The sequence below is a fragment of the Ambystoma mexicanum genome, chromosome 6q, assembly GCF_040938575.1.
Source record: "Ambystoma mexicanum isolate Mex_15411 chromosome 6q, UKY_AmexF1_1, whole genome shotgun sequence".
NCBI lineage: Eukaryota > Metazoa > Chordata > Amphibia > Caudata > Ambystomatidae > Ambystoma > Ambystoma mexicanum.
Window position 1 is genome coordinate 1,524,741,623 of NC_090937.1, and position 8,435 is coordinate 1,524,750,057.

Here is an 8,435-nt window from a genome sequence, read left to right on the forward strand (position 1 = left end):
ATCCGGTTTGGTTGTTGGATTTTCTGATAATCCCGAAAAGATGAGTTCCGCTTCTTCCTCTCGTTTTTCATAGTTCCTAATCATAGTGTCCTGACTGATGATATCGCTTATTGAGTTTCTCCTTTTAGAGCTGCCTACTGCTGACAGAATATATTGAGAAAGACTTTTTCAACCTTAGAAACAGTGTTAGCGCTCTGATGGAGAAGTGTAGCTAAATTGAATATGAAAAAAAGTAGAGATGCTGCAAATGGAGGGATGCCACAGAGGTTGACCTGGGCTTGGACAAAACTAAAACGAAGAGAAGCCCTCCTCTAGCGCTTCTCCAAAATTAAATGTTATAATATAGAGACTTTCTCGTTTTTAGGTTCCATTTGTCATTTTTATTCAGAATTCTATTGTGCTGTAAACAAATAGGGATTCCTTTTTACATCTTGAACATAACATATAAGTTGATGGGAAGACAAAAGAATGCAAAATTTAAATTGGTTTAAAGTTTTTCGTTGAGTTCACTAAGTTGCTGTGTCCCACGTTGTCACTTGAAAGTTGCGAAGCCTTAGTATAATTCACTCGACATTTGGGTTGATGGAGAGACAAAAGAATTCAAAATTTAGATTGGTTCTAAGTTTTTAGTTGAATTCACTAAGTTGCTGTATCCCACGTTGTCACTAGAAAATTACGAAGCCCTAGTTTAATTCACTAGGCAGTATTGGCCTCAATTTGAATTGGTTCAAAGTTTAGTCAATGTTGTCTTCACGTTGTTGCTCGAAAATTGCGAAGCCCTAGTTTAATTCACTAGGTAATATTATCCTCATTCACTAGGTAATATTATCCTCAACACGTGTTTCTCCGCCACATGGTTTATGGCGGTTCTTCAGGAGGAATTTGTAGGTAGATAGGCAAATGGAAAGATCTGAGAGGAAAAAGGTGGGAATAAAGAAAAAAATGGGCAATTTTGAACAGAGTGTTTTATGTTGACGTTTATACAGTCAATGTTGAGTTAGATACTTACAACTAAATATCAAATCTTGTTCATGTATATGATGGTTCCTTTGATGTAGGTAATATTATTAATTCCATCCGGTTTGGTCTGAAAGAGTGAAGAGCATCTAGTTTATATTTGTATCTCTGGGTCAAAGGTACTTTCCAAAAAAATCTAGTCATAATCATCCTTATTTGTTATACTTCAATAGTTCAGTATTATCTTCATGTACAACTGATTCCTGGATTTTGACAATGTAAATGAACTCATATGTTGCCTTGGAACAGTACGGTTTGGTTTAGTATCTAAGTTTGCTTGTGCGGACTTTGAACTTAAAGACTGTTCGAAGCAACGAAGTTAGTCTAAATACCAAGTTTTCTTAAGAGTTGTAAATAGTTGTAAAAGACCTTGCTTACCATGTGAACGGTGTTTTCCTCGCTCTCTCGATACTGTCTGATGTGGTCAGTGAACTCCACATGTTGTGAATGGGTTTCACATAGAGTCGCGTGCGGAGTGACGTCATGCGTGTGTCGCGTGCGGAATGACGTCATTCGCACGTTGCATCACGTGATGACTTCACGCGCACGTATCTAATGGTTGTTTATATTTTTAAGAGCGCCATATTTGCTCGATCCAATTCTAGTGTTCCTGTAGCCTTGTATTTGTTGCAAAATTTACAAAGTAATATAGAGGTAAATATCTCTTATTATGATTTACAAAAAATGACATATCTCCTGGTCTGTGTTAAGACCTGTATGGCAAGTGTCCATCATACAAATCCATCTTGCTTCTTGTTGTCGAAGTCTTAATTGTAGATTCCCTCCTCTTGGGGCCGGTTTCAATTTTACTATTCCGTAGAATTTTATCTGACTGATCTGAGAAGGATGATGTGATTCTGTGAAATGATTGGCTATTGGTGATCTTGTATCTCTGTTGGTAATAGCCCTGATATGTTCACTGATTCTTGTCTTGAGTTTTCTGATCGTGCTCCCAATGTATAATTTTTTGCATGCGCACTGAATGATATATATAACAAATTGACTATTGCAATTGATCAGCTGTTGTATGGTGAAGTTGGTGCCGTTGGGTTTGATGACGGTTGTTTTACCATTTTCTGCATATTGGCACATGGAGCATTGACCACATTTGTAATAGCCTTTGATAGGTTTTTGAAGCCACATTGTTTGTATAGTGGATTTTTCATCAGGATATTTCAACTCAAAATGTGACGGACTGAGCATTTTTTTGAGATTGCTTGCTTTCTTGAAAGTGATGGTAGGTTTGACTTCCAGGATCGGTGTAAGGTCAGAACCTGATTTAAGGATGTTCCAGTATTTGCTAAGAATTTTCCGAATGATTGAATTGTTAGAACTATAGTTCGTGGTAAAATTGATGGTTCTGTGTGGATCGATCACAGTTTTGTCGATTTTGGGTCTTACTTGTAACAACGATTGTCTGGTCCTAGTTGAAGATTTCTGATAGCTGTTTTTGATAAGTTTGTTTGGGTATCCTCTGGAGATGAATTTGCTCATTGTGGATGTTACTTTCTGTTTGAAATCATCAGTTTTTGAACAGTTTCTTTTGACCCTTAGTATTTCACCATAAGGTATATTGTAGATGATGTGTTTGGGGTGGCTGCTTGAAGCATGTAGTAGACTGTTAACAGATGTAGGTTTAGTGTACAGTGTTGTACAGATGGTATTGTTATCGATATAGAAGGTGATGTCCAAAAAGTTGATTGAAGTTTGACTGTATTCTGTGGTTAGTTTCAAATTATAGGTGTTGTGATTTAGATAGTTGAAATAATCTTTAAATGCTGTTAATGGTCCGTTCCAAATCAAAAAGATGTCATCAATGTATCTGGCCCAAAAAATTATGTTGTTTAGGTGTGTGAATGATTGATGTTGCCAGGCAAATTCTATCTCAAAATGGCCCATGTAGAGATTGGCATATGATGGCGCATATTTTGCTCCCATGGCTGTGCCTTGTATTTGTCGATAGAGAGTGTTGTTAAAGATGAAAATGTTGTTTTGAAGGGTAAATTGCAACATTTCTAAAATCATATTGTTGTGATCGTTGAGAGATATAGATCGTGTTTTCAAGAAGTATTCTGTAGTTAGAAGTCCTTTTTCATGCAAGATGCTTGTATAAAGTGCTGTTACATCCATTGTAACTAGCCAATAGTTGTCATTCCAAGGTATATTGTCGATCAATTGGATAATGTGCGTGGTGTCTCTGATGTATGATGCCAATGAATTTGCTAATGGTTGAAGCTGATGATCTATATATTCTGAAATGTGCTCTGTGATTGATCCAATACCATTAATGATTGGTCTGCTTGTTGGTAGGTTGATGTATTTCTTATGAATCTTAGGTAGAAAATATATTGTTGGAGTAATCGGATTAGTTGTGATCATATATCGGTATTCATCTTCATTAAGTAGTTCCAAGTCTTTCCAATGACTGCTCATGGTTTTCCATTGTTCGCTGATTTTGATGAATGGGTTTTCTTTGATTTTTTCATAACATTTATGATCTTTTAGATGGGTGAGTGCCATGTGTATATAGTCTTCTGTGTTGAGTAGCACAATGTTTCCGCCTTTGTCTGATGATTTTATGGTAATCTCAGGATTGTTCTTGAGATTATTTAATGCTTGACTTTGGTTGGGTGTGAGATTATTCCTTATCTTGAGTTTTGCATGTTGGTTCATTTTATTGTTGATGTAGATGTCTCTGAGTTCTTTTTGAACTACTTTGCAGAAAGTATCAATAACATTTTCTGGAGGTAAGATTGGTGTGAATTTGGATTTTTCTTTAAGTTTGGTTTCTTGTGCTAATCCCAATGGTATATTTTGTTCTTCCATGAACTTCTCCTTAGTATAGGGATCTGTCTCATCATTGATGTTAAGAAGATCGACTGTGAGTTCCACATGTTTAACTGTTAATTCCGATGGTACTGGTGTTATTTCAGTGGTGTGTCTTTTGATTTCCATATTTGCAAAATATTTCTTTAGTTTGAGTTTTCTACAAAAACTGTGGAGATCAACTACTGTGTTGAAATAATCATAATTACGACCTGGACAAAAGGTGAGTCCTTTATTAAGTGCTTGAATTAGTGGTGTCGTTAGTTCCAAACTTGAAAGGTTGATGACTAGGTCTTCCGTTGGGGTAATGGGGTCTGAGATCTGGTCTGTACTCTTGTTTTTTCTTCTATGTTTGCGTTTGATTCCTCCTCTCTTGCCACGTTTGGTTTTGGTAGAAGAGTCATAATAGGGTTTCTTTTTCCTGGTGCTGAATAATTCCTCATATATTTTTGTTGTTGAAATTCCTCTAAAAAAGAGGAAGAGGATCCAAATGAATTGTATTGGGATTCTTTGTTCCTGTTGGGAATTGTCATTTGAGATGCAGTGGGCAAGATTGATGGAGGTACGCTTCTTTCTTCCAATTCACTATCACTCACTGTGTCCGTATCTGAGGAAAGAGGAGTTGTAGCTGTTTTTTGTAGCTTGATGTATGCTGATCTGCCCCTTGATGTTGTTGTAGGTCTTTTATTGAATGTATAGACTCTTTTGAATTTATAGTCTAGTTCATCTCGCAAAAATTGTCTCTGTTTTTTAATCTTGATATCTGATGCGTATTTATCTATGATTTCATCTAGAATTTCATAATTCTTAAAAGTTTTCTCAGGAATATTTAGTTTTTCAATATTTTCTTTCACTTTGGTGATTTCTTGTATTAGCCGAATATGTTTTACTTTGGCATATTTGATTAATCTATGTATCATTTCGTTTGATGTGGTGGTAAGTAGTTGTTCCCAATCTTTGATCTCTTCTATATCGTCGTCTTCAAATGGAGGAAATATACAGACTCTTAGTCCTCGTGGTATGCGTCCTATCTGAAGGTATTTGTCTAAAGATTTGATTTCCCACCAGCAAGTAAGTTCTTGTTTGAGAAGTTTTTCTTGGGTTAAGAATAATTGTCTTAATGATGTATTATTGCTATCCGGTTTGGTTGTTGGATTTTCTGATAATCCCGAAAAGATGAGTTCCGCTTCTTCCTCTCGTTTTTCATAGTTCCTAATCATAGTGTCCTGACTGATGATATCGCTTATTGAGTTTCTCCTTTTAGAGCTGCCTACTGCTGACAGAATATATTGAGAAAGACTTTTTCAACCTTAGAAACAGTGTTAGCGCTCTGATGGAGAAGTGTAGCTAAATTGAATATGAAAAAAAGTAGAGATGCTGCAAATGGAGGGATGCCACAGAGGTTGACCTGGGCTTGGACAAAACTAAAACGAAGAGAAGCCCTCCTCTAGCGCTTCTCCAAAATTAAATGTTATAATATAGAGACTTTCTCGTTTTTAGGTTCCATTTGTCATTTTTATTCAGAATTCTATTGTGCTGTAAACAAATAGGGATTCCTTTTTACATCTTGAACATAACATATAAGTTGATGGGAAGACAAAAGAATGCAAAATTTAAATTGGTTTAAAGTTTTTCGTTGAGTTCACTAAGTTGCTGTGTCCCACGTTGTCACTTGAAAGTTGCGAAGCCTTAGTATAATTCACTCGACATTTGGGTTGATGGAGAGACAAAAGAATTCAAAATTTAGATTGGTTCTAAGTTTTTAGTTGAATTCACTAAGTTGCTGTATCCCACGTTGTCACTAGAAAATTACGAAGCCCTAGTTTAATTCACTAGGCAGTATTGGCCTCAATTTGAATTGGTTCAAAGTTTAGTCAATGTTGTCTTCACGTTGTTGCTCGAAAATTGCGAAGCCCTAGTTTAATTCACTAGGTAATATTATCCTCATTCACTAGGTAATATTATCCTCAACACGTGTTTCTCCGCCACATGGTTTATGGCGGTTCTTCAGGAGGAATTTGTAGGTAGATAGGCAAATGGAAAGATCTGAGAGGAAAAAGGTGGGAATAAAGAAAAAAATGGGCAATTTTGAACAGAGTGTTTTATGTTGACGTTTATACAGTCAATGTTGAGTTAGATACTTACAACTAAATATCAAATCTTGTTCATGTATATGATGGTTCCTTTGATGTAGGTAATATTATTAATTCCATCCGGTTTGGTCTGAAAGAGTGAAGAGCATCTAGTTTATATTTGTATCTCTGGGTCAAAGGTACTTTCCAAAAAAATCTAGTCATAATCATCCTTATTTGTTATACTTCAATAGTTCAGTATTATCTTCATGTACAACTGATTCCTGGATTTTGACAATGTAAATGAACTCATATGTTGCCTTGGAACAGTACGGTTTGGTTTAGTATCTAAGTTTGCTTGTGCGGACTTTGAACTTAAAGACTGTTCGAAGCAACGAAGTTAGTCTAAATACCAAGTTTTCTTAAGAGTTGTAAATAGTTGTAAAAGACCTTGCTTACCATGTGAACGGTGTTTTCCTCGCTCTCTCGATACTGTCTGATGTGGTCAGTGAACTCCACATGTTGTGAATGGGTTTCACATAGAGTCGCGTGCGGAGTGACGTCATGCGTGTGTCGCGTGCGGAATGACGTCATTCGCACGTTGCATCACGTGATGACTTCACGCGCACGTATCTAATGGTTGTTTATATTTTTAAGAGCGCCATATTTGCTCGATCCAATTCTAGTGTTCCTGTAGCCTTGTATTTGTTGCAAAATTTACAAAGTAATATAGAGGTAAATATCTCTTATTATGATTTACAAAAAATGACATATCTCCTGGTCTGTGTTAAGACCTGTATGGCAAGTGTCCATCATACAAATCCATCTTGCTTCTTGTTGTCGAAGTCTTAATTGTAGATTCCCTCCTCTTGGGGCCGGTTTCAATTTTACTATTCCGTAGAATTTTATCTGACTGATCTGAGAAGGATGATGTGATTCTGTGAAATGATTGGCTATTGGTGATCTTGTATCTCTGTTGGTAATAGCCCTGATATGTTCACTGATTCTTGTCTTGAGTTTTCTGATCGTGCTCCCAATGTATAATTTTTTGCATGCGCACTGAATGATATATATAACAAATTGACTATTGCAATTGATCAGCTGTTGTATGGTGAAGTTGGTGCCGTTGGGTTTGATGACGGTTGTTTTACCATTTTCTGCATATTGGCACATGGAGCATTGACCACATTTGTAATAGCCTTTGATAGGTTTTTGAAGCCACATTGTTTGTATAGTGGATTTTTCATCAGGATATTTCAACTCAAAATGTGACGGACTGAGCATTTTTTTGAGATTGCTTGCTTTCTTGAAAGTGATGGTAGGTTTGACTTCCAGGATCGGTGTAAGGTCAGAATCTGATTTAAGGATGTTCCAGTATTTGCTAAGAATTTTCCGAATGATTGAATTGTTAGAACTATAGTTCGTGGTAAAATTGATGGTTCTGTGTGGATCGATCACAGTTTTGTCGATTTTGGGTCTTACTTGTAACAACGATTGTCTGGTCCTAGTTGAAGATTTCTGATAGCTGTTTTTGATAAGTTTGTTTGGGTATCCTCTGGAGATGAATTTGCTCATTGTGGATGTTACTTTCTGTTTGAAATCATCAGTTTTTGAACAGTTTCTTTTGACCCTTAGTATTTCACCATAAGGTATATTGTAGATGATGTGTTTGGGGTGGCTGCTTGAAGCATGTAGTAGACTGTTAACAGATGTAGGTTTAGTGTACAGTGTTGTACAGATGGTATTGTTATCGATATAGAAGGTGATGTCCAAAAAGTTGATTGAAGTTTGACTGTATTCTGTGGTTAGTTTCAAATTATAGGTGTTGTGATTTAGATAGTTGAAATAATCTTTAAATGCTGTTAATGGTCCGTTCCAAATCAAAAAGATGTCATCAATGTATCTGGCCCAAAAAATTATGTTGTTTAGGTGTGTGAATGATTGATGTTGCCAGGCAAATTCTATCTCAAAATGGCCCATGTAGAGATTGGCATATGATGGCGCATATTTTGCTCCCATGGCTGTGCCTTGTATTTGTCGATAGAGAGTGTTGTTAAAGATGAAAATGTTGTTTTGAAGGGTAAATTGCAACATTTCTAAAATCATATTGTTGTGATCGTTGAGAGATATAGATCGTGTTTTCAAGAAGTATTCTGTAGTTAGAAGTCCTTTTTCATGCAAGATGCTTGTATAAAGTGCTGTTACATCCATTGTAACTAGCCAATAGTTGTCATTCCAAGGTATATTGTCGATCAATTGGATAATGTGCGTGGTGTCTCTGATGTATGATGCCAATGAATTTGCTAATGGTTGAAGCTGATGATCTATATATTCTGAAATGTGCTCTGTGATTGATCCAATACCATTAATGATTGGTCTGCTTGTTGGTAGGTTGATGTATTTCTTATGAATCTTAGGTAGAAAATATATTGTTGGAGTAATCGGATTAGTTGTGATCATATATCGGTATTCATCTTCATTAAGTAGTTCCAAGTCTTTCCAATGACTGCTCATGGTTTT

At 36.2% G+C, this 8,435-nt stretch overlaps 2 long non-coding RNA genes across 2 annotated transcripts; both read right to left on the reverse strand.

Moving 5' to 3' along the window:
• Window positions 1–350: 350 nt before the first annotated feature.
• On the reverse strand, window positions 351–1,298 carry LOC138515643 (uncharacterized). Its single transcript, XR_011282131.1, has 2 exons — window positions 1,010–1,298; window positions 351–910 (listed from the first exon to the last, which is right to left on the reverse strand). It is a non-coding gene; the product is annotated as an uncharacterized lncRNA (long non-coding RNA).
• Window positions 1,299–5,329: 4,031 nt separating this feature from the next.
• On the reverse strand, window positions 5,330–6,277 carry LOC138515644 (uncharacterized). Its single transcript, XR_011282132.1, has 2 exons — window positions 5,989–6,277; window positions 5,330–5,889 (listed from the first exon to the last, which is right to left on the reverse strand). It is a non-coding gene; the product is annotated as an uncharacterized lncRNA (long non-coding RNA).
• Window positions 6,278–8,435: the final 2,158 nt, after the last annotated feature.